Below are 27304 nucleotides of genomic sequence, written 5' to 3' on the forward strand. Positions count from 1 at the left end.
TGTTTCTTGAATTATGTGTCCATAATGATGTAATCAATGATTTGTCCATAACGACAACACCAGTCATGTAATCACAACAGCGTCACCAGTGAGGCATCCTTATGATGTCACCAGAGTGTGTCCACAATGATGTCACCAGTCCCATGTCTGTAGTGATATTATCAACGATGCACCTATTACTAATTTGCCAGGGCAGATAAGTAGTCTCGAAAGTGCTGGCATCGTGTTTTTCCCCTTGCAGAGTCAGTGCTTACGATTGATGCAGTAAACAATAAATCACTCATGCTGCTGCTTCTTATACTCAAAATGCATCAACAAAGATCAGACAACAGTAGTGCATGCATCAGACACCCTTTATTAAGTATTAATAATTCATGTCCGAATAATAGAGCTTCATTGTCGTCTGTAACCCTGAGGATATCATTCCGGGTGTCATGGCTGGAAGGCAGCCAGGAATCAGCCTCTGTAGCTTTTGTTTGCTAATGGCAAAGCGCTGGTTTTAAGGCTAATGAATGCGACCAAAGAGAGAGAAGTCAGATCTGATACACTGCATGTTTATTTCCTCCCTGTTTCTTACAAAAAAAAAGAAATAATGAGGAAAGCGATTTGCTGTGGGGATCCTGGATCCTACGCTAGGGAGCACAGGGATGGAGTCCGAGACGCCCTGGAACCTACGCCAGGGAGCACAGGGATGGAGGCCGAGACGCCCTGGATCCTACGCCAGGGAGCACAGGGATGGAGGCCGAGACGCCCTGGATCCTACGGCAGGGAGCACAGGGATGGAGGCCGAGACGCCCTGGATCCTACGGCAGGGAGCACAGGGATGGAGACTGAGACGCCCTGGATCCTACACCAGGGAGCACAGGGATGGAGGCCGAGACGCCCTGGATCCTACGGCAGGGAGCACAGGGATGGAGGCCGAGACGCCCTGGATCCTACGCCAGGGAGCACAGGGATGGAGGCCGAGACGCCCTGGATCCTACGCCAGGGAGCACAGGGATGGAGGCTGAGACGCCCTGGATCCTACGCCAGGGAGCACAGGGATGGAGGCTGAGACGCCCTGGATCCTACGCCAGGGAGCACAGGGATGGAGGCCGAGACGCTCAGTGCGTTAGGGAAACTGTGACTACCAGCCTCCCTGGCTTGCTGACTCGGCTGGGGAGCCCCCCCACACCCCCCACACCCCCCCACCCACGCCCGGGTGTGTCAGGATACCCGGCCTTTCCGGGCCTGGCGTCTGACCTTCCCGCAGGAACGCCGCTGTCCGATCCGACAAACGAAAACAACACGAAAATAATCCAGTCAGGCGGCACAGTCAGCGATTCGGCAGCCAGCTACCTCTTCAGCAAACATGACAAAGCCATGTCGTCACGGCAACCCCCCCCCCCCAAGCCCCCCCCACGCACTTCTGCCGAGTGAGCTGTAAACAGGAGGCCAGCAAACGCCTCGTAATGCGGAATGTAGAAAGAACACAGAGAAATTAATGAGGCTCGACGTTACTCTTATAGCTTAGCATGTAGGCTGGGCGTTAACCCCTAGGCCTCTGCGCTCTGCCTCACTACAGGGCGATACCGCTGTAAATATACAGAGCGGAAAATAAAGTGCCACACCTCGCTTCCTACACCTTCCTGTTTCTTTAAGGTTTTTGCTCATAGTCCTGAAGCTTGATGGTGCCGATTCCACGCAGACTGTCCAAGGCCCTTTGGTTTACAGTGCACATCTCTCCATCATATTTGCTCATTATAACCTCTTTAATGGCCAATAATGACTTCAGAGAAACTGGGAGAAAACAGGGAGGAGGGAGGAATTCATGAAGGGCCCGTGGTTTGTTCATTAAATGGTTAATTAATTATGGAAATTCACCACTGTAGAGTGATCCAGGCTAATTAAAACAGACAGGCAGGCGTGCAGCTCAGCAGCATATAGAGGAAGCAGGCCGTGGTGCTTGTTGAGTGGCTGTCGTTCAGTCCTGGGGAAGCCATTTTCTCCACACCGCCAAAAATACACAAAGCCGTCCTGCACAAACGATGAAATCCGACCCAGCGGTCTCCGTGCCGTTCCAGCTCTCCCAGGAAGCTCCTTAATAATAATTTACGATCGGGACGCCTCGTCGAGGGAGAGGCACAGAAGTCTAAAAAAAATACGGAATTCTCCCGGGCGATCCGGGCCCCCGTCCAGTGACTAAGAGTTCCCTCGGAATATTTCCGTCACTGTCAAAGGCACGGCAGCTTTCCGAGGGACGTGCCCCCCCCCCCCCCCCCACGCCTGTCCTCTGGCTCTGACACAGCGCTTTTCTGACAATACATAAAAATAAAGGTTTCTGTACGCGTCGCTCTGCATGCGTGCGCCTCCGGCTGACTCTCCATAGCCGTGTGTCTCCATAGCCAGTCCTGTCACCTTTTCTCCTTTGTTATGGAGAAGAATTACAGAACGCTCCCTCCGCTCATCTTCAGTTCCACTTACCTGGCAGAGGGTCACGGGGCCTGTCCGAGGGGGCTGACCCCCGCTTGGGGACCTTTGCTGCCTGAGGGAGGCGTCAGACTCTCTGCACCCGGAAAAGATGCGCGGAAGACGGATAGATATATAAATTGAAATAAATTGCGCGCATCTTCTCACTTGCTGATATTGCAATATATAGCTTATATAGCTAGCATGAACATAGTGTTTATTTACAAAATATAAATATAGGATTCATACCTACCTTTCAAATTTCCTATATGGTCATATAATCTGAAATGAATGTAAGGTAAATTAGCTACTGTAGTACCAGCAAATATTCAGGTTATAGGTAAAATAAGTGCAGGGGCTATATATTTTTTGAGTTATGGATGAAACATTTCACAGTCTGACTTTGTAAAAGAGGTTTTAATAATACTGGGAATAATTAATATATTTAGGTCAGAATTGCCATCAATTTTGTTTGATTATTCTGTTTTCAGTCATTTGAGATGGATGATCGGAATCTGTGCTCACAAATCCCCATCAAAGGGCTCTGGTTTGTTACCACGTCGCTTTTCAAATGGCCGACCACATCATGTGACCTTCAGGGGTCACCTGGAAAGGGTGCAGTTAGTGGAATAACAGAGAAGTCGGTGAAAGATATTCAGACAAGCCGGAGCACATCGGAATATTAATGAACCTTCACTGCCCATCCACCATTCCCGGTTTCATTTGCGGAAAGGAGAATCATTCCACGTCCAGCAAAGAAACCCTTGTTGCATTCATTCATTTAGGTGGTATTATTTACTCGCAATTTTATTGACAGAAATACTGCACCGTGAAATTCTCGCATAAATGGGAATCCTCACTCTAGTATATCCAATCGAATTTGCCCGTCTGCCTGCAGAGACCTGAGACAACAGCACCGGTCCGAAGATGCATCTTCTCCTTGTCATGTCTTCGGAAATTCATTTAGGGACTCGTCTGACAAACTTTTCCGCGATAGCGCACCACGGCATTAGCGCATTAGCGCGTCTCACGTCACTGCCGGCTCCTCCCCGAGGGTGCGGGTTAATGGTATCCATAGCAACCATCGTCAGGGGTGCACCTTGAGGACCCCTGCGGCCAAGCTGACGGCGGGGCCCGGCGATGTCGACGGGGGCCGTTTGTATTGCTCCGGCCTAATAGCTTGCAAATTGATTCGGAAATAGCGCTTTCTTCCGGATTACGGCTGTCACTCTAATCCCAGGTGGGATGAACCTGCCACGTTTAGCCGTCCGCTTTGAAATTACAAGACGAGAGAAGACAGAGACGGGCGTCTCATCATATACAGTCGTTAGTGTGGTGACATCTCGGGCTCTCTGGCAGCGTTTGGTAAGCCTGCCAGCCATATTGCCTCAGGCACAGACACATGGCATCCTGTGACAGGAGGTATCTCAGAGGAGGAGACACAGCCGTACGATCGGCGTGGTGTTTGGGGAGTCCTCTCTCCTCTCCTTCTGCAAAGTGTGGAGAAAATCCTTATTTTCATTATTTTCTTTCCTTGAGAATCATCAGGAATCGACTCGTAATGCCTTTCCAGGCACAGACCCTGACAGGGAATTACTTTCTTTATTTATTCATCGTATGTTAGTTATTAGGCTCAGAATTGCTCTTCGACAGAGAGGAGTATACCTCTCCACTCTTTCCTTCCTTCACGGTCTCTCTCTCTTTCACCTCCGTCACCATGCCCCCCCGACCAATTCCCCGCATTCCTCACGGCTGCTCTTTGCTCTTTGAGGGCAGACACACAGAACGCAAAGCTCTCCATGCTGTCACTGCTGAACATCGACATGCGGACGAGAGGCGCGTTCCGGTTGGTCTCTGCATCACAGGGATGGACATCAGCAATAAGCTAGCGTCAGCTTTATCTAAAGGGGACATCTATCCTTCACTCGTTCTTAATCCATGATTTTTAAAAAAGAATTTTAAAGGGTTTACAATTAATGGGGGGGGGATTGTAAAGCACAGGCCCCGCCTCCTGCATTTCTGTGTTTTCCTGAAAAATTCCCCCCGTATCTTTTTTCTGTACAGGACAGCTTTGACCTGAAGCACTTTCATCTATATCCAGTATGTCCCTGCTTGCATGTTCTTCCTGTGTTGTGTGGGTCTCTGTCAGGTACTCCGGTCTGCAAAGACATTTTCTTGACTCAGTCCTCTGGGACCCCAGACAGTCCACATTTTTGCTCCCTCCCAGCCAGACAGTCCACATTTTTGCTCCCTCCCAGCCAGACAGTCCACATTTTTGCTCCCTCCCAGCTCCCAACAGACCTGTATCAGGTACTCAGTGTTCTTCTCATCTCTGTGTGTAGCTATGCACCTTGCGACATACTGTCATCTTATGCAGAGAGTACCACAGCCTCGTACCCTGTGCCGCCTGGACGGGCTCCTGGGGTACCTGAAAGCTCCTCCCTCAAATTCCTCAAACCTAACAGCGTCCTTACTGCACATACAGGGTGTTTCTCAACATGTACTTGACTGTACTTCTCGTGTACCCATTTTACGTCCTCTTCCAACACAAGTACAGAGGACCGTAAAAATCCTCGGATGTTGGTCTTGCCCCGCCGCCCATATCAAGGATACATTGGTTGCGTCTTCGCCAATCAAGACCAATCCCGTGATTCTTTGCACCCCATGTTCACTCTGTGGAGGCGCGTTAGCAAGGCCGGTCTAGCCAAGACGTGCCCCGCGCGTGTGCGTTTGCACATGTGCGTCTGCAGTATGTCTGCGCAGTTAGAGGCACGGAGTAGGCCATACCTTACCTCCCTTGCTCCTGAGAGCCGCCTCGCAGCACGGAGTGCATTAAGCACACAGTCCACTCCATTACCCCTGGCCAACTCGCAGACAAATTACCCCAATTTATTAAACCAATTACATGGAAGATACTCTGTCCCCCCCCCCACCCCACCCCCACCCCCACTGTTCCCCATCCTGGACACACGATTTACAGTCCCCTGCTGGCCCCTGCAGGTGCAGCTTGTCACGGGCACAAATATTGTGCTTTAATTCACGCTCAGAAGCATGAGTGCTATTCACAGAGTCATTTAATTGCACGATCATTACTTCAGGCTGTGTTCCTGACTTATTTTATTTGGGTTTATTGACCCGGACTCAGCCAGGAGAGACAGGCACAAATTTCAGCTGAGTGACAGAGGAAATGAAAAGGGAAAATATATACGGGTTTTTTTAATACTAGATATTAAAGTTACAAATCTTGATTACACATCGGGCCGGTTGACCCGCACTCTTTGCTTGTTAATTAGGAAAACGACAGTTTAATGAGCTTCGGAGGCAGGAATGCAAGGAAACGAAATTATGTGGTGAAATATCAGCACTGGTCACGACTTTGATGATATTAGCGGGGGCATGCTAATGAGCGGCCCTCTGGGGGGGAGATGTCGGGAAATAAACATGGCGACGTCAGAGGAGGAGCCTGCAGGAAACAGCTCAAGGAGACCAAAGGAGAAAGGAGTCAGGCGTCACCCACAGAAAGGCTTATTTGTTTCATTCTCAAGATTTTGGAAGAAATATTAAGACATCAAAACTATAGAATAAGATTTATGGAATTATGCTTGACCAAAATTGTATAAAAAAAAATAACAGCTTGCTAGGGAGGAACTTAAATGGTTGCTGGTTCAAATCCCATGGTCGGCAGAGTGATCCCACCATTGGTCCCTTGAGCAAGGCCCTTATTCCCAGGGACTGGTTGACCCTGCTGTCTCCCAATATGCTGAGCTCTCATTGGCCGCTTTTCCTTCACTCTCTGGTCAAACTCCTCCAAAACCATCTCTACTGTGTTTAAATCAAGTGACCAAGTCATGTGATGCGACACTCTATCACTCTCCTTTGTAGGGCGCTTGGCGTGTCCAAACTTTTGACTGGTTCTGTATATGATGACTGAGATACATAGCAGAAGGTGAGGTGCTAAAGGACATTTCAAAGTAAAGCTGTACGGAACTCGGTTGCTAATCGAAATCACATTCACTTGCATTCCAGAAATTTCAATTCTAGAAAGTATCGCTCAATTAATATAATATTAGGGTGACCAGATAATCCATGTCATCCCGGACACCTTGAGCTACTTCAGGTTTTACAAACTACCTTAAAACCGAAAGGCTCCTGTGCTCGGTTAAATAGTTCAGTTCTTCTCGTGCTTTGACAGGTTTGTTTCTTTGACTGAAAGACTCATCCAGCTGTTTCACATTAACATCAGTGACACGTGCATGATTATAGGAGACTGACCAATCAGCACGCAGCAAGAACTCGGTACTTAAGTGAAATCCAGGTCCTTTTAATTGAAATGGTAGGTTGCAAATCCTGTCCTAGCTCAAAGTGTCCGGGATGACATGGATTATGTGGTCACCCTATATAATATGGAGACAGAAATTCAGGGATAACTTCTTGAAAGTTACATAGTAAGTAAAGAAGCATGAACAAATGGCAAAATAAACTCCGTGGCCGGTTTATTAGATACAGCTGCTTGTTAACACAATAGTCTGAATCATTTGCCTGCAGCTGAATTCATACACAGCTGTAGACAAGGTCAGGAGGTTCTCTTACTGTCTGGCTGAGCATCAGAGCGTCGCACATGCCTTCTGCAGCCATTCTGAACATGGCGTGATTGTTGGCGTCTGAGAGAGGTCAGCGAAGAATGGACAGCTAACGGGAGGCCACAAGTGCAAAAATACCAGCTCAGAAAAACAGTGCAGAGCAGAAAGGCCCTCTCTGAACAAACAGCATATCTCCCCTTGAAGATGTTCCGGAGGCGAAAGGGGAATTCTACCCAGTACTGGCTACGCTTAGCTATTAAAGTAATCACTAACTGCACAGGCACACGTCTACGAGATAAAGATTCACTACAGGATTATCCATCCGTACATTTTCTGTACCCTCTTGTCTTACTCAGGGTCGTGGGGGTCGGGAGCCAATCGTGGAAGTTAGGGGCACAAGGCAGGGAACAACCCAGGATGGGGCGCCAACCCATCACAGGGCACAAGGCAGGGAACAACCCAGGATGGGGCGCCAACCCATCACAGGGCACAAGGCAGGGAACAACCCAGGATGGGGCGCCAACCCATCACAGGGCACAAGGCAGGGAACAACCCAGGATGGGGCGCCAACCCATCACAGGGCACAAGGCAGGGAACAACCCAGGATGGGGCGCCAACCCATCGCAGGGCACAAGGCAGGGAACAACCCAGGATGGGGCGTCAACCCATCGCAGGGCACAAGGCAGGGAACAACCCAGGATGGGGCGCCAACCCATCACAGGGCACAAGGCAGGGAACAACCCAGGATGGGGCGCCAACCCATCGCAGGGCACAAGGCAGGGAACAACCCAGGATGGGGCGCCAACCCATCGCAGATGGAACCCATCATGATGGAAATGTGATGAAAGAGGTAGTGGAAAGGTGTAAATGTACCGGTCATATGTTGGATGGGACATGATGGACGGGAATCCCCTTCTAGGTGTTCCCCTGCCTTGTGCCCAGTGCTTCATGTGGTGTTGGGTTCAAAGCAAATAACACCACCCCGTAATGGATAAGCTGAACCGACACTCGCCAGGTTATGATAGGGTTACATTCCAATAAACCTATCGTAAGGCGAAAATATCGTAAGGCGAAAATGCATTTTAACACAGTACACCTAACCTAAGAAACATCATAACCTAGCCTAGCCTACATTAAACTTGCTTAGGACACTTACATTAGCCTACAGCCGAACAAAATCATTAACACAAACCCTATTTTACAATAATGTGTTGAATATCTCATTTATTGAATAATGGACTGAAAGTGAAAAACAGACCGGAATTGGAATGACCACTAAAATATCGTAACACGCACCATAATAACCTGGGGAGGGTCTGTATAGAGGGTGGGTGGATGGATGGATGGATAGATGGATGAGTTAGGGTCTCCAAAAACTCATTGCTCATTCAGAGGATTGACTGCGTATTCTGACGCAGGCAGCACTGGGAAACATCAACCCGGAAGACAGAGAGGGGAAGCGGGGGGGGGGGGCGCCGGCCCCCACGTGGAGCGGCCGGAGCAGACCGATGCCTGGCGCCGTTTGTTTCGGACAGACTTCCCCCAGCGAGGCTGCAGACCTGGGCTGCGATACGAAGGCTGAGATCAATCCGAAACTTTAGCGAGGAGAGTCCAGCAGGCTGGGGCAGCTGAGGTAAAGGTTTGACTCAAATTGCCAAAAAGAAAACTCCATAACTGTAAGCTTGTTTCACTTATCAGATGCCTCTAAGAAGAGGTCATGAAATATAGATGTTTAGATATTGATTGTGACTGAGATAGTCTTAGAATCCCAGATGAATAGGGGGGGTCGTGCTACCGTAAAGAAGGCCTCCTTAAGGAATAAAGAGATATAACCCTGCTCTTAGCAATTTAGGGAATTAAAACATTGATCCCCTTGTAAATGAAGCCGTCACGGAGCAAATTATGAGGAAGAAGAAGCCTTTTCAGCCACATTAAAGTTTCAATCATACATCAATAGCAGTCATTTATACATGCAGGGTGGTGATGTTGCAGGAACACGTGGACCTTGGTCATGCCTCCAGTGAAGAGACTATACTGATACTAAATGTGGTGTTTTGAAACATTTTAGAACATATATGTATACTGTATATACACATATATTTATACAGCTTTAATGTTAATCTTTTTATGAACAACTATGCAAGCTTTGAAAAAACTACCACTACCAGTGTATTAATAAGGAATCAGGACTGGCTCACGTTGGGTCAATGCAGCTCAAACGGCTGTCAGTCACCTCCACTGGAATCTGCCTGCTAATTAGTGTCATTAATAGGGATTCATGGGTAACATTTTACTCGAGGGGGCACAGATAGTGTAGTATTAAGCTATTACTTATGTATTAATTAACCACAAACTAAGCCTTGGTTACATAATGGTCTCATATATGTTCGTCATTAATGAATCGTGACACATCTTATCTGAAGTAGCGACTACATTTGCTCATGATTTGTACCTCAGGAGTAACTGAGTAACTACTAAGTATTTGTGCTTCCTCAAAGTGTTACCAATCTGGGTATAGATTTATGTACAAATATGTCAAAGACACGTGTATTAGTTTTCAGAAAGTGCCCAATCTGGTCAGATTTAACAAGAAATAATCATCTGTGATCACGTGGACTCCCCGGAATGCATTCATGTGTCCATATGATTACAATAAAAGCTGTAATTGAATCCCCGGCATGAGTGATTGAATGAGTCAGTTTGAGGCCTACTTACTCTGCTGCAAGGGGTGCCGTTTTATTTCACCAAATAATGTAGCTCCACCACTTTTACTGCACCTTTCAGACATTAATAACTTGATAAGAAATATCTCCTCGGGCAAATGGCATGGAGTGAAAGAGGCCCGGCCTTCTGCCAGAAGAACGGTAATGTTAATGAAAGATATATTGAAAAAATAAGACGTGTAGAAGTGGTATCCCTCCTTACACGGATACCTGTGTGAAGCGGGGTCCCTACCGGCCCCATGGGTCTGCCCCATAACGGCACAGAAGGACACATTAATAACCTACTCACATTCCAGCTACGTGGATACAAAACTGATTGTTCATGTAAAATGTTACAACATTCTTTTTTTTCTTCTTAGCTAGTTTTAACTTGTTCTGACAGATTCTGTAAGATTTATTCTTACAATGAAGTATTTGATTAAGATGTTATGATTATGTTATTCTTCCTCACCCAATGTGGTTCATTGCATTTTTGTATATATTTGTTGGTTTTTGGTGAGCCTTTAATTAGGTGTGACAGATCATTTAAACCGTGTCACAGAATATGTTGCCTGTATGGTGTCACTTTATTTTAATTGAAATGCCCTTCAGTTCATTGTTTAATGGAGATGAATATGTAATCGCTGCTTATTTGGTAACACTTTGACAGGGCACAAATAATATAGTATTATGCTATTATTTATGTATTAATTAACCACAAACTAAGTCTTAGTTACATGTTAATTTATTGTTATTGACTTGTGACTTTCTCAAGCAGTTACTATAGTTGTTACTATATCGGTTAATTCTGTAAACCTTTGTGAACTACTGAAGGAACAAGTAATGAATAACACAAGTGAAATACTGATCTCATGTTTATTCATCATTAATGAATTGTGATGCCATTTTATCTGAAGTAGACTATATTTGTTCATGATTTGTACTTTAGTAATAACTAAGTTATAACTAAGTATTTGTGCCCCATCAAGTAGTGTTACTGTTCATTTTAAAGAACACTGCTCCATTTCATCTAGTTATTTTGGATTTAATGGGACACAAATAATGTAGTAGTACAAGATGACTTAATGCATTAATTAACCATTAACTAAAAGTTAGTTCATCATCAATCAATTATGATGGTTCATGTATTCATGCAGGAACTAGGTTAGTTAATTATTAATATAGTTCCTGAATGGAATACATAAACTGTCATGATTGATTAATGATGAACAAGCATGGGATCAGTACCTAACTAACACTTAGTTTCTGGTTGATTGAGGCATTAAGTAAGCATGTACTGCTACATTATTCATGTCCCCTCAAGTAAAGATTTTATATCATTACACTTATTCTGGGCTGGGGTTTCACATGCATATAAGGACTGGTACATTAATAAAATGGACATTAAACATAGATATAAAGTAAGAAATAGACTAATCAATACTGAGAGTCTGAAACAGTGAATTGCAGATGCGTACGTGCTCTATTTCAGTTGTTCTTTACTAAATACTAAGAGTCTGATACGAACGTTGGAGGATTTCCATGTGTTCCATTTCAGTCTTTACCAAAGACGAACATTGGAGGATGTTCGCATGCTCCATTTCAGTCATCCTATCCTAAAGACTGAGAGTCTGAGACGAACATTGGAGGATGTTCGCGTGCTCCATTTCAGTCATCCTTTACTAAAGACTGAGAGTCAGAGACGGAGATTCATGGATGTTTGTGTGCTCCATTTCAGTCATCCTTTACTAAAGACTGAGAGTCTGAGATGGAGATTCATGGATGTTCGCGTGCTCCATTTCAGTCATCCTTTACTAAAGACTGAGAGTCTGAGACAGAGATTGCCGGATGTTCGCGTGCTCCATTTCAGTCATCCTTTACTAAAGACTGAGAGTCTGAGACAGAGATTGCCGGATGTTCGCGTGCTCCATTTCAGTCGTCCTTTACTAAAGACTGAGAGTCTGAGACAGAGATTGCCGGATGTTCGCGTGCTCCATTTCAGTCGTCCTTTACTAAAGACTGAGAGTCTGAGACAGAGATTGCCGGATGTTCGCGTGCTCCATTTCAGTCGTCCTTTACTAAAGACTGAGAGTCTGAGACAGAGATTGCCGGATGTTCGCGTGCTCCATTTCAGCCGTCCTTTACTAAAGACTGAGAGTCTGAGACAGAGATTGCCGGATGTTTGCGTGCTCCATTTCAGCCGTCCTTTACTAAAGACTGAGAGTCTGAGACAGAGATTGCCGGATGTTTGCGTGCTCCATTTCAGCCGTCCTTTACTAAAGACTGAGAGTCTGAGACAGAGATTGCCGGATGTTTGCGTGCTCCATTTCAGCCGTCCTTTACTAAAGACTGAGAGTCTGAGACAGAGATTGCCGGATGTTCGCGTGCTCCATTTCAGTTTTCCTTTACTAAAGACTGAGAGTCTGAGATGGAGATTCATGAATGTTTGTGTGCTCCATTTCAATCATCCTTTACTAAAGACTGAGAGTCTGAGACAGAGATTGCCGGATGTTTGCGTGCTCCATTTCAGTCATCCCTTACTAAAGACTGAGAGTCTGAGATGGAGATTCATGGATGTTCGCGTGCTCAATTTCAGTTTTCCTTTACTAAAGACTGAGAGTCTGAGATGGAGATTCATGGATGTTTGCGTGCTCCATTTCAGCCATCCTTTACTAAAGACTGAGAGTCTGAGACAGAGATTACCGGATGTTTGCGTGCTCCATTTCAGTCGTCCTTTACTAAAGACTGAGAGTCTGAGACAGAGATTGCCGGATGTTTGCGTGCTCCATTTCAGTCGTCCTTTACTAAAGACTGAGAGTCTGAGACAGAGATTGCCGGATGTTTGCGTGCTCCATTTCAACCGTCCTTTACTAAAGACTGAGAGTCTGAGACAGAGATTGCTGGTTGCGTGCTCCATTTCAGTCGTCCTTTACTTTATTCATGCTCAAAAGGTCAGGCTTCTGCGGGAATGGCCGACGTTAATCCCTTTGTGTGCCATTGAGCCCCTTCTGGTGGCTTCCCCGGCTGTGCAGTCGGTTCCTCAGCACCATCTAAGGTCACCACAGGGTGTCTTTGATGGCAAAGGGCGACTACTTCTGGTCATTTAGCCGTGATGTTAGCGTGAGTTACCATGGCGCTGTGGCCCCAGGCAGTCCTCTCCTGCTGCTTTACAGAAGCTGTACTGGGGGAGGGGGGTGTCTTGGGGTGTCTTTAACTCTTCATAATACCTCACTGCCCTTTCTTTCCCCTGCTGATCCCTGACAGTGACAATCTTTGGATGTTGGTACTATACCTACCACTACACATACTGGTCCTCAGTTCCAGCATCCGTTGATGAGTTCTATTTAGCCTGAGACATTCAGTTCAAATAATTTCTATATAGAGCCTTTCCCACCATGTTGGCCCTAAATCACTAATTATTAACTGCCGAGAAACTGTTTTATACACAGACAGTGCAGTAGATAACACACAGGGACCAGTTAGATCAATTAGGATATCATCACAAATACATAGTCTGTTCCTTGCTGCCTTGTTTTAGCGGATAGATACAAGATTATTTGACATTGACAACTGATCTATTGGAAAAGATTGGTCACCTACAACCAGTAGAATGAGGCTTCAGATAATGAATGAATTAGTCCAATGAACCCCAGTGGAAGATTTGATATTAGACGAAATATTGCACTGTAAGAACTGCTGTTAGCAGCTGGAGGGGGGTGTTTGGCTCGGGGCGTTGCGACACTGGTCCTGTGATCAGAAGGTTGCTGGTCAAAATCCTGCAGTGGGGCCTTGAGCAAGGGCCCTTAACCTCGGATTGATTGCTTTGGATAAAAGCGTCTTGTAAATGAAAGAACTCTATGCTCTATGCAAATGTTTGGTGCGGCAATGTATTGATCATGTTCAATGCCTGTACCAGGTAACTGGGATGACTAGTTTGAAATGAACCTAAGCAGCATCCTGAGATGCAGAGACTCAAAGAGAAATTAAATTCCCCAATGTTCCCCAATGTTGTGCTGATGGGGCTCACAGACTCACTGGTTCAGGCTAGTAAAGACCGCAGCAGTGAGCGAGCACATTACTTTATTCTCTAACCAGGAATTAGTACTGAGTCGTCCTTTCTCATTTAAGCTTTTCATTCAGTTTTGTCCATCCCAAGGCTGTCTGGCCGTAGAAGGCTATTAGACACCTGTTTAAGCAGAAGTTGCACAGCACGATTCAAGACTCCCCATTTGCCTTTTGTACATCAGAAAATAAGAACTCTTATTTACGGAATCCTGTCTGTAACATGTAACACAATTACATAGCCAGGGACGGACTGCAATTGAAATTCGGCCTTAGACTTCGGGGTCCCCTACAGCCCTACAATGTATTTTGCTGAGTGGGGGTTGGGTTTAGAGGAGGAGGTGTTTCTCCATGGTGAATTTAGCTAAGGGGGGGTGGATGCGCTAAATGCTAACCCACATACCCGACAGCAAGCCAGGAGGATGCACACGACAGGACAAATGAAGGCACCCAAACCACCAAAGCAGACATATGACCAGATACAACAGAGGTATGAATTTGTAGAATAAACACAGGAGCAGCATGAACATCAGCTGGACTCACCAGCATGACTGTTTCAGTCCATCCTATGGACAGTTTGATCTGGAATGTGATCTTCAATATTTCCTGGTAGATGTATAGGTTGTGATTTAAGGCATAGATTAAACTGGACTAGCTGTTATTAAATTTAGGGATGGAGGTTGACAAGGAGCAGAATGCCTTTAAATAATACATTTTATTTAAAGATGATCTATTATTTATCCAATTTCTTTCTTTCACAGGAATTCAATACGAAGGCGTACACTTTGTATATCGTCGAGTGCTGTGTATAGGGATGAAATTAATGGCAGTGTGAGTAAACAAGGTACAAAAGGAGAGGTTTGTTTGAAACGTCGCCCTTCGCCTGCTCGCGACCCCGGGAATACCGCGTCTCTATGTTATGAAATATAACGTTACAGGAACACAGTCACAAATGTGTGTGTGTGTTTGTGTGTGTGTGTGCACGTGTGTGTGTGTCTGTATGTGTGTGTGTGCACGTGTGTGTGTGTCTGTATGTGTGTGTGCACGTGTGTGTGTGTCTGTATGCGTGTGTGTGCACGTGTGTGTGTGTCTGTATGTGTGTGTGTTTGTGTGTGTGTGTCTGTATGTGTGTGTGTCTGTATGTGTGTGTGTGCACGTGTGTGTGTGTCTGTATGTGTGTGTGTGCACGTGTGTGTGTGTCTGTATGTGTGTGTTTGTGTGTCTGTATGTGTGTGTGTGTGTCTGTATGTGTGTGTTTGTGTGTGTGTCTGTGTGTGTGTGTGTGCACGTGTGTGTTTGTGTGTGTGTCTGTGTGTGTGTGTGTGTCTGTGTGTGTGTGTGTGACTGTGTGTGTGCACGTGTGTGTGTGTGTGTGTGTGAGTGTGTGTGTGTGTGTGTGTGTGTGTTGTTGGCCTGAAGCAGGCAGCTGAGATTTCCCATTTCCCATCTGCCCCTGTCCATACACCTTCCACCTTCCAGTTTCCGTTCAATAATGCAAATTAAATCCCTGTACCGATAAGAAGCAGACAAATGCTGGCCGATAAAACGACGTCTCCCATCCCTACATCTTACCCTCTTCCACTTCCAGTATCCTCTCTCTTACACTTTATTCCAAACCACACACTGCACAGTATATATTTAAATAAGCTACCTTGGTAACGAGTGAAATCACCATAAAATGCCACCTGCAGTAATGACAGCTTCAAGACGTTCTCCCTTCTTCATGTCGTGTTGTGGAGTGTTCCGGCAGTTTCCACCACGTCTAACGCTGAGCTCCAACCACCCACAGCAGCACCCAGGTGTGCCACGCATCGATCTGAGGAAGGCGCGCTTGTACACCCAGATCAAGTTGTCAGAGAACAATTACAGCATTGCGTGCCAAACAGCCCATCGAATTTACAATTACATCTTTAACCCTCATCCACCCAGAGCTGAGTCTCCACAGATAATGAAAAGTAGAATTTGTATCGACGGAGCGACACATTCATTGTTGCTGTGATACATATAGACCAAAAGCTCAAATGTGGCTTTAAACCTTAATAATTTAAATAGGGAACACAGAGCACTCGAGTACTTTGTACAATTTGAGGACAAAAAGGTTTATATTTGAATAGCAGTTGTAACACGCGTCATTACACTTTGATTACGTGGCTCTGAATTCGAATTGGTCGCCTCCAAATTCTATTTAAGCTGATCTGTGAACATGACCAAACCCAAGGAAGTACTGACCAGAGACAGCTTAAGCAGACTGATGGATCGTCTGCGTTTGTGGGTGATTACGGACCGGCGCCGTCTGGAGACGGCCAGGCAGTGGAGAGTGACCGTCCTGCGTCAGGTAACTCCTGGACCAGATTGACACGTCACAGTTTTGTGATCGCATTAAATCATGTTCCATCCATCCATCTTCCTGTCGCTTATTGTGGTCTGGGTCGCCCCAGACCGGGCAGTCGGTGGGGGTGCATCACTGGGCACACACACACACACACACACACAGTTCATGTATTGGTGGGGACTCTCCATTCATTTCTATGGGTATAACCCTAATCCCAACAATGAAGACCTTAACCCTACCCAGCCCTAACCTTAACCATAAGTTACCAGACAAAATATAAGTCCTTTGACATTTTTAGTTTTTTACTGCACAGTTTTTTTTTATTAAATTGAGTTCCCCCTTGTTCTGTCTGAAAAGGAGATATTTGGTGGGGACATTTGTGGGGACATTTGGTCCTCACAACGTAATATATACATAACTCACATACACACACTGCCACTATCACCGCTGCAGATTTTTGGCCCCATGACAGCATTTCACATTTGGCCCACAATCCTGATCAGTCCAATTGCTCTAAGCTTTTCAAGCCCCTGTCACTCAGGGGCCCTTGAAATCATCCTGATCCCCCACCCTCTGTACAACACCCCTGCTCTATGGGCGATCTATAGACACCAGTTAGCGTACTGCATGTCTGTGAACTGCAGCAGGAAAGCAGAGAAACAGGGCGATCTATAGACACCAGTTAGCCGTACTGCATGTCTGTGAACTGCAGCAGGAAAGCAGAGAAACAGGACGATCTATAGACACCAGTTAGCCGTACTGCATGTCTGTGAACTGCAGCAGGAAAGCAGAGAAACAGGGCGATCTATAGACACCAGTTAGCCGTACTGCATGTCTGTGAACTGCAGCAGGAAAGCAGAGAAACAGGGCGATCTATAGACACCAGTTAGCCGTACTGCATGTCTGTGAACTGCAGCAGGAAAGCAGAGAAACAGGGCGATCTATAGACACCAGTTAGCCGTACTGCATGTCTGTGAACTGCAGCAGGAAAGCAGAGAAACAGGGCGATCTATAGACACCAGTTAGCCGTACTGCATGTCTGTGAACTGCAGCAGGAAAGCAGAGAAACAGGACGATCTATAGACACCAGTTAGCCGTACTGCATGTCTGTGAACTGCAGCAGGAAAGCAGAGAAACAGGACGATCTATAGACACCAGTTAGCCGTACTGCATGTCTGTGAACTGCAGCAGGAAAGCAGAGAAACAGGACGATCTATAGACACCAGTTAGCCGTACTGCATGTCTGTGAACTGCAGCAGGAAAGCAGAGAAACAGGGCGATCTATAGACACCAGTTAGCGTACTGCATGTCTGTGAACTGCAGCAGGAAAGCAGAGAAACAGGGCGATCTATAGACACCAGTTAGCCGTACTGCATGTCTGTGAACTGCAGCAGGAAAGCAGAGAAACAGGGCGATCTATAGACACCAGTTAGCCGTACTGCATGTCTGTGAACTGCAGCAGGAAAGCAGAGAAACAGGGCGATCTATAGACACCAGTTAGCGTACTGCATGTCTGTGAACTGCAGCAGGAAAGCAGAGAAACAGGACGACACCCACACAACATGGGGAGAGCATGCAAACTGCACACACGCAGCGGGAGCAGGATTTGAACCCACAACCCAGAGCCAGGGTAGCGCCTTAAACGACTTCCCTCTTTCCATTATGACTGTAACAGACTCGCAGCATTTAAAAACCATGTGTAATTCATAAGGCGTTTCTCCGATAATAAGCCATAAAACCCAAAACAAACCGTCATAAATGATATTCATTTGCATGTCACTCTTCTATTTTACATTTTCAGTACTTGTCGGAATACCTGCCATTACATTTATGTGTTATTTATGAGTTTGGATGAATGCAATTTAAATGAACGGAAGACCAGCAAGCAAAAAAATCCTCATTTTTATATAAACACAACCACAAATTTGCTTATGTGGGACATAACCAGTAAGTAATTTTAATTGTGCAATATTTTAGTGAAAAATATTTCTTAATATTTAAGTCAGAGGATTGTGACAGACATGCGAGTGAACTGGAGGTTTGGATGGCAGCACGGACAGCTGCACTAGCGGTGTCCTGAACCTATGACTGCTCCTGTAGAAGGTCCAGGCCTGGCAATCCCACAGCCTCCCATCCTGACAGCTTCCAGCCAGAGACTGACATGCTGTGGTCCAGCACGGGGCAGCCGCTGATCACATAATCCCACCAGCAGTGAGTCATGCAGCTTTCCGCAGGATAATGCAGTGACACAGAAATATGGTCGCAGCTGATATACGGTATCGCAGTGGCACTGGTGACACGGCAGCCCAGTGAGCAATATTCTCGCTTCACGACCTCCTGAGTTTGGGGTTCAAACCTCACCCCTGTCGTGTGCCTGGGGATGTTACATGTACTTCCTATGTTGTACAGGTTCCATCCAAATTCTCCCGCTTTCAAATCCCCGGCCCTTAATCCCCAGCTCCGGGGGCTCTGAACCCTGGCTGACCCTGTGCTGTGACCCTAAAACTTCCTCTCGCCTGTCTGTGTGTCTCACAGGAAGCAAGACGGGACAAGAGAAAAGGCGATTTCCCCACGGGGATGATTAAAGAACACTATTCTATTCCTCCTGAAAGCATAACACATATGATCAAGCACATTGGAGCCTCTTGATTGCCCGTGTATCATTGATTGCCCGTGTATCATTGATTGCCCGTGTAGTACGAGCATGCGCCTCACAATGGACAGGCATCCCATCTATGGTGCCCTCATACCACAAACAGTGGACGGTAGATGGATGACTGATACAAACCAGTATTATTGCCTAGCAGTGTAAATGGCTTTCATTTCTCTTCTTATGTTTATCGTTCGTTTCCGACCAAAGGGAAGTCAGATCTACCCAAAGACGAGCTTTTTTAGCTAGTGCTGAGTGAACCGGTCAAGCCGGTTAATCTGCCGGCATTACCAAGCTGGCCTGGCCTAACGTGAACGGCCTGTTCCCCGGGCAGCACCTGACAGACGCAGTCACAACGCACAAGCCGCGGGATGATAGGCGACACGACGGGCGGCATGTGAGGGATGGGAAGAGGCAGGCCAATTAATAAGCACGCCAGGGAGCCGGTTTTGTCAAGCGGATCATGTTAATTCCGCAAGTCGTCTCGGATCTGCGCCAGCAGGAACATATAACAAACGCTGATGATGTTTGCATTTTATTTGTCTGTTTTTTGGGGGAGGTCAGATGCTTTGATCTCTATGTCAGAATACAAAAGGCATCTGTGTGGCATTCTGCTGTCGGACGTGATGAGTCGTGAAATGCGTCCTGAGCGGAACGAGCGCGAACATGCGCGTGGGGCGCGGGTGACGGGGCGCAGGTTCAGGATAATTTCACATGTTTCTTTCAGGTTGTCACACGACGTCGAGCACGGAGCGGCGGCGGCGAGCCCCGCTGCTGCCCCCTGGTGGCAGCGGGAAGCCGAGCAGGGATGGACGTGCGGATGGGGGGGGGGCGTGGCCTGTGCATGTGCCGCAGTGCTGGAATAGGAGCTCGGGCACCTTGTTGCGGCTTCTTCCTCAGCTGGGGTTCTGGCGCCAGGAGATTCCACGGTGCCCCACCCCCCCCCCCCGCCCCCCCAGGGGATTTGATCGGTGTTGGGGGCCCGAGATGGAGAAAAAGGCCTGAGTTGCGGTGAAAACAAAGCAGCTGACTGGAATCATATGGCCCATTTAGATGTCAATGCATTGCCTGCATCATCACGGGGGGGGTGGGGGGGGGGGGGTGTTGCACGGACCAGGATACTACTAGGAAGAGGAGGGTTGTTAAGGATGGGTGTGATATATGTGCTGAGAGGTGGAGTCCGGCTGCCGGCGTGTGCATGATCTTTCACCTGCTTCAGGGTGGATGTTCTGATCACAGCTGGTGTGTTCAGTGTGTGCTGTGTGTCTGCCCGTGTATGAGAGCCCGGAAACGGGGGCCGCTGTCCATAAAAGCAGGGCCCCCCAGAGCGCACCAGGCTGGCTCTGAACCACGGATCTCAGTAACACTCACTTAGTGAGAGTTAACTGTCACTTAGAGTTACTGAAAAATGCACAGAAGTCATTCACGTTCAGTACTGACAGCTCAACATTCATTCATTCATTTTTTAAACCCCTTGTTCTATACAGGGTCAGGGGGGTCTGGAGCCTCATCAGGGAACAACGGGTACAAGGCAGGGAATTACCCAGGACAGGGGGCCAACCCAACACCATACTGGACGTTTATACCTAAACCTAAACAAATGGCGCCTGTTTGCTAAACCATAACGAATCAGCATGTCTGCTGCCCATTAATGTGAAATCTAAACTGCCGATGCCATTATCACTGACATTTATCGGCCGTCGAAGGTAGGGACCCCCCCCCCCCCCCAAAGCTGACATTCCTAGGACAAGGGGAAGGTTGGGAACTTGTTATCTGTTCAATATGCAGGAACAGGAAGCTCATGATGCAGACTGATGGAGGGGGAGCGAAGCTGGCCTGCCAATCAAAGCCCACCAACCTCCCCCAACCCCCGCCTTGTGTGGCTATTTCCTTTCTCAAGCTGTTTCTTCTTCTTGTTCCCCCCCCCCAAAAGAAGGTCTATGTAAATCTTTCATTTTCTCTACAAATTCTTCAGCCTGAAGTCAGCAACTGGGTGGCAAGTGCGAGAGGAAAATGTTCACCTCGTTCTCTTTGTACATTTACACGAGGAGCCAGAGCCTTTAAGTGACACAGTAAGATGCTCACCCACAGTGATCGAGGCTTGAATCACTTTTCAGGCAAATGTACGGAAGCTGCATTGGGTCAAAATTCATATCGGTACTTTTGAGAGAAGCTACGGATAGCAGAAGCAGAAGGTGCGCCCGTCTCCTAACTGGCTCGGACTGGAGGAAGACCCACCTAGCGATTCGCTGGGCCTCTCCCCGAGTCTCTGGGCCAGCAGGTCAATCCACTCAGCTCGCTTCCCCTCATGGCCAAAGCGCGGGGGCTTCACCGCTAAGTTCTGCTCCTCCGGGTGATTTTATCGCGATCCGCCAAGGGCTCTTGGGAAGGACTCGATTACCTGAGCCAAATACCACGGGCTCTATCGCCCACGGCAAGGCCACCACCAGACCATATCAATGCTTCTCCTTGGACGGTTATGACCTCGGGGGTATGGGGGGGGCGGGTATTACGCTATAGCACATTAGCTATAATGTCCACTGACCTTCCATTACCTACTACTCAGCGTCAGCCACTCCGTCACAAGGTCATCGTGGGGGGGGGGGGGGATATTCTCATGGGGGATCAACAGACAATCCATTCCTCATTCACAAATGTGACACCTGCCGCCATTCCTGAAACCAGCTAATCCACTGGAAAGGATGCTCCCTTGGAATGGCACCTCCTTAAAGCAGAGGTACCTCCGGACCCCCCCATTTTAGTCGATAACAATGATAATTGCGTTTGTATCCGAAAATCGGTAATATCGCACCCAGGCTCATTGGGCCGCTTGGTTATATTTTGGGTGGTGCGCAGTATTTTCAATCTGCAGTAATAAAAACGGAATACAAATTGAAAAATGTAATGCAGACGAAGCCGCGCTCACAGGAACGCCCCTCGCCAGGTGCCCAAGCGCTTAGACATCTGACATCTGCTTTATTATGCCTGACAAAACTACACTCAAATACAGATTGTATTCCGCAAACCAATTTCCTCGTTCCCACTCCACATATTTTCTTGTTGCCGGTGTAACAGTGGAGGGGGAAAAAATGACCTTTAAGTTTATGGGCCAAAAGGATGCAAAATAAGGAAGGTATGGAGTGACTGCCAGACGCGGTGGCGAACGCTCGGCGTGGACGGCACTGAGTCGTCACGCATGAGTGACCATCAGTCTGGGGGCAGATCACTGAGGGGCCCCAAGGACAGAGTAACAGTTTAAAATGCACAGAGATGATATACAGAAAAATTTAAAAAAAGGAATCGTGCTTTGTTTGCCATTTGTATATGTACAGGTGCTGTATATAGGAATTCTTTCGTTTTTCCATATCCCATCATGCACTGCTTCGAGACACACACACACACACACACAGGTGAGAGTGAAGCTTGGGGTCTGAGCTCATGTTCAGGCCATTTATCCCCCCCCCCCACCCCTGGGACGAGTTTTCAGATCGCTAAGGGTCTTGATCAAGGGCCTAATGCCAATGTGACTACTCTGCTGGGCAGGGTATTCGACCCAGCAACCTTCCAGCAACTGACCCCATCCTCTAAGCGACATACTGCCAGAGAATCCCGGCAGGTAAACTCAAGTGCCACCCCCCCACCAAATTTTCCCTGCACTTATATAGACATTATATGTGTCATGTGATACCAAATTCTCCAATCAGATTAACATGTGTGATGTTTCAACCACTCAGGAGGCAGAAAGCCAACGATAACACCTGGACAGCATCTGCATACACAAGATACACAGACCATCATGTCCTTGTTGCCTGGTGCAAAAATGGTTCTTTGGCTCCCTTCTCTGAAACAGAGACTCTATTTAGTCCAAACATTAGCCAGACTCAAGGTTACAGAGCTATAAACCAAGATAAGGAATATAATCGAGCATGAGGAAATTAGTAAATTAATAAAACACCAAATCATAATAAATTAGTCTTCAGATTATTGATAAAAATGCGAGATTCCACAGCAGCGTGGGCGGTAGTTCGCCTCCCTTCTGAAGTCTGGTTTATGCCAGCAGAGGGATGGGGGGGAGATCTCTGAGGACGTGGACGGCCCTCAGCGGGGTGCCCGTGGGGGGGTGGGGGGGGTGGGGAGTGCACCTTCAGATGTGATTGTGCTATAAAAGCGAAGGTGGGCCCCTGGACCGAGGGCTGATCCAAACTCCGCTGGCTGTCATCTTTCATCCCGTTACGCCATCGCTAGGTCTGCACTTACTCCAGGTGAAAAATGTCCCTGTTCAGCATAAACGCCGAAGTGACAGGAAGCGTGATCGACCCGCGAGGGGAAGTCTAAACGTTTTCAACTTTTAACGTGGAGCTTTGCCCAATCCCGTGTCACCGCCCGTCCTCCCCGGGTCTCCAAAGTCCCGTCACACTGGCGGTCATACTGGGGATAACGTTTGCGTCGCCAGGGACGACGTCCAGTTCTTATCCAGACATAACCTTTCCCCATGAGACTGAACACGTTTCGTCAGCTGGAACAGTTTGTGTGAGACTGCAAAGGGGAGGGGGGTTGGATTAACTGGAAAACAGGAAGCCCTTGACGCAAAGGTCAGTGAGTACTAGAATGCACGTAAAGGAGAGATGACGGCGTTGCGACTCTAGGGGGCAGCACTGAGCCATCCACCCTCAACAAACCTTCAGTAAAACTCACATCTGCTCTCGCTGCTCTGCCCAGACAGGCTGATTTTAACTGGACATATGTGGTCATGTCATGTGATTGATACACATCAGCACTCTGCTACAGTGACACACTGCCAGGCAACTGGGGTGCATTAATAGAAATGGTAAATGCTTATATGCTTATTTTAAGTAGCGCTTGACCCATAAATCATTAAACTGGCTTACTTTAGTATGGAAAATTCATACCTAAAAGATAAACTATTGATCTTAAAACTACTGAACTTCCAGACGAGTGATATTGTGTCTTGCTACAGAGTACCCTTCTAAAAATAAGGTTTATGTCAGATATCAGGGAGGGTTGGACATTTTAAAAATATTGCAGATGAAATACTTTCACGGCTTAGTCGGAGGAAGATTTAGAGGTAGGGTTAGGGAAAAAAGCCTTACTATTATGTGAGTAATTTTGTGATGGTCCCTTACCCAGTCCCTCGTGAGTCCCTGCTATGCATTCGGACAGACTACTCTCATTACAGCCATTACTGTCGACTCCAGCTATTGGACTATTGAATGATTGATTTTTTTTATGTACAAAGCTGAACATGGGCGCAGACAAGGGACACAGCAAAAAAGGTGTCCTTTTTCACTGCAGAAAATGTTAAAGATCATTTGTAAAGAGAGATTCTTCTCTAATGGCCGACTGGCCCAGGTATACAGGCACCTCAGAAGGGCACAGCGACGGCCTGGCCTCTACTCCCGATTCCTGTCCAGGACTCTGTAATCCCTGCATGGACTCCATCACCTGCCCCCCTTTATGATAATGAGTCATTTCTCAACTGAATTTATCCCCAAGATAAATGGGATCCCATTTCTCGCTCGAAATCCTATTATATACCAGTCAGCAACTTGAGAGGCATGGATTTCCACACTGAGTTAATATGCAAATGAACCACAAGCATATGCGTCCAGTCCCCCCCCCCCCCACCCCCCTTCCACCCCCCCCCACTCACACACAAACTGTGACCTTCTGCTTCCTTGGCTATGTTTATTTATTTTTTTCACATAGACCTAAGGTGGCATAAGCTCACGGCCTGCTGGGTTCCGTAGAAAACGGCTGGTCGTAATTAACATCGAGCCACTGCACAGAGAGGGGAGGGGAGATGCAGATTAACAGAGGGGTGTGGCTAGGGGTGGGGCATGCGCAGGGGCGGAGTCAGGGGCGTGGCCTAGACAGGTAGCTGGGAAGCCATAAAAGGACCTGGAGAATGGTGTTGGCTGCCTGGGGGCAGACGGGATGGCACCCTTGCCGGATGTGGTAATTGAGCGCTTAATCCCATCAAAGTCAACACCAAACCAGCCTCTTCACTCTAATCTGCTCATAATTACTGCTCCCCAGACTCTGATCCCCCAAGGCCCCTCCTTAGCGGCTGCACATACACTGCAGCACCCCTAGGGGGAGCCTCTTCCTGGCATGCAGAATGGTGCATGGCAACCAGTCGCTCCATTAGCAGCCGACCACGGCACTAATTGCAGTTTTTTTTCTTCAGCTGTTAACAAGCATAGGCGATTACTGAAGCCACCTTTTCAAAACTCTTCATACAGCCTGCAATACCAACACGCAGCTGGTCCAAACAGTTCATCTCTCCTCCTAAATGTACTGCAGCCCCCAAAACAATTAATCCATGTCCCAAAATCAGGGTTGCCAACTTGGGTCAGCTGGCTGGAGTGAGATTTTAAATTCTAAACAAGTCTGCACACGCATTTACATGTAGGTAACAGTTTTATTACCTTTTAAATAGTCTGTAGGGCTTGCACACGACCCCAACACTTCTGATGTAGCTAATTTTAGGTTTATAATGGAATAATATAGATTTGCAGTAATATTTCTTGCGTGAGCGTGAGAGTCTGAAAGCGTGAGCGTCACGCCAGATGTGTGAGAGTTGGCGGCCCCGCAATGTAGACTCATAACATTAGCACCTAACTTGAAAAAAACTCTATATCGCACACAAAAGAGTGGCCTACAAAACGTTAACAAGAGGCAGCGTTACATAAAATATAAAGTGGATCATCAGAGAAGGATCATCTGCAAAGTAACTCCGATGCCATTTGTCATGAACATTGCGGTACAAAACAGAACATTTCTTTATGCTGCAAAATCTCCAGGAATTAACAAATTGTGTTGCAGTGTATTTCAAAGGCTTTTATTCCTTACCGTAATGTAATTACAGAATATTCATTTGCAATTTACAAAAAAAAAAAAACACATAAAAAATGCAGTATTTCAGTAAATACTACAGAAACAAATTATATATAAATACAAGGTGACTTTGCTTTGAACAGCTGAGGTCTCCATCCATTTAGGGACAGACAATGTTGTAATCTACAGTGCTCTATAATGCTCATTTACACTCACTCCCTAATCATGTTTCAACCAGGCTTTGTCTGTTTTTGATTATTACAACCCCCACCCCCACCCTGTAATTGATTCCCATGTTTAAGGATAATTGTAGTCATTCAGTTTCGAATGTATTTTTGACAGTTTTGATAACAGCATGTAAGTATGTGCAAAATGGCCTCAGAAAGTGTCAAGTTTGGATGTTGGTAGAGATAGGAATCCGTGAATTTTGAAATATTTAGTCACTGAATGCATTTGGTACGAAAGCAATGAGAAACGATTCACAGTGCAGTCCACATAAACTGATGTTATGGCGGCTGTGTGAAGAGTTTTCAGAAAGTGAGTTCAGTACAGCAGAATGTATCTTAGCAATTAAAAATCCGTAAACTGAGGACAATGGGTGACCCGCGGGGAAGTCAAATCACAACGCGTGTTTCCGAAATGCGGAGACGGGCCGATTATTTTACACTTCAGCGGCATTTTCGTACAGTTCTGCAGTATCGATCTTCAAAACGATCAATGTTTTCAGTTATTTCATTTTGGCCGCGGCATTAAACAAACTGCGGGAGCCGACGCACAGAGAACAGCAGCGCAAGTTAAACCGCGAAAAGCACCCACTTTCTCTGCAAAAAAAGAATCTTGGTTTAGCTAAAAACCCTTTAATAAAGACTCATGTTAGTAGTCTGTCATAAATTTTAATGTCTATTTAATGAGTCGCAGCTTTACATTTTTAATTTATACATACAACAATTAATAATTAATAACATTTAATAATGAGCTTTTAAAAATAGTGTATATGTTGTATTTACTGCACACATTTAACCCCATTGCTGCTGTTATTAATAATGCAGAACTAATTTCCAGACAGTTAAGGGTACCTTTCTCTACCATTTCTTTCAGGAAAATATCTGCACTTTAAAATATGTATTAGCTTTGGTTTGGGGTTGTGGTTGTGATTCATTTTTTTTTCTCCTTGGTCCATTTCACCTCTGATTTCACTGCAGCAGTGAGTCACTTAGCGCCATGCCGGTCTTTATTGAGGGGCTATTCCTCAACGGATCCCTTACATCTACCTTCACCAGCTCTAGCGGGGGAGGGGGGTGAACCGGCCGGTCATTATCTGGATGCCGAAAGCAGCTTGGCTCAGAAGCTCCCAGCCACGTACCTTGCTCTCCATGCCATCCCACCTTCGGGAGTCTCCGCCTCCCCCCGTCACCGTTCCGAGCTTCCCAACCGGCAAATGCCAGTGGTGTCAATCAGCCGGCAGGGGCAGGAGAGAGAATCAGAGTGAGACTGATGGGGTTACGGAGGGTGACCCCCCCTTACGCTCACCTGACAGTCTGTTTCAGCGGAAAGGAGTGCAGGCTCCTCAAACTGACAGCCCCCCACCGCCCGGCCGCCGCGGGACAGATGCAAAGGGAAAATATATACGATGAGGTGCATTGTTATGGGAGACGATAGGCATGCAGCGCTG

General features: G+C 46.8%; 1 long non-coding RNA gene across 1 annotated transcript; it reads right to left on the reverse strand.

Annotated features, from left to right (window-relative positions):
* Window positions 1-2292: 2292 nt before the first annotated feature.
* On the reverse strand, window positions 2293-27053 carry LOC140582368 (uncharacterized). Its single transcript, XR_011985311.1, has 3 exons — window positions 26996-27053; window positions 2702-2730; window positions 2293-2545 (listed from the first exon to the last, which is right to left on the reverse strand). It is a non-coding gene; the product is annotated as an uncharacterized lncRNA (long non-coding RNA).
* Window positions 27054-27304: the final 251 nt, after the last annotated feature.

Source organism: Paramormyrops kingsleyae, chromosome 24, assembly GCF_048594095.1.
Source record: "Paramormyrops kingsleyae isolate MSU_618 chromosome 24, PKINGS_0.4, whole genome shotgun sequence".
Classification (NCBI taxonomy): Eukaryota; Metazoa; Chordata; class Actinopteri; order Osteoglossiformes; family Mormyridae; genus Paramormyrops; species Paramormyrops kingsleyae.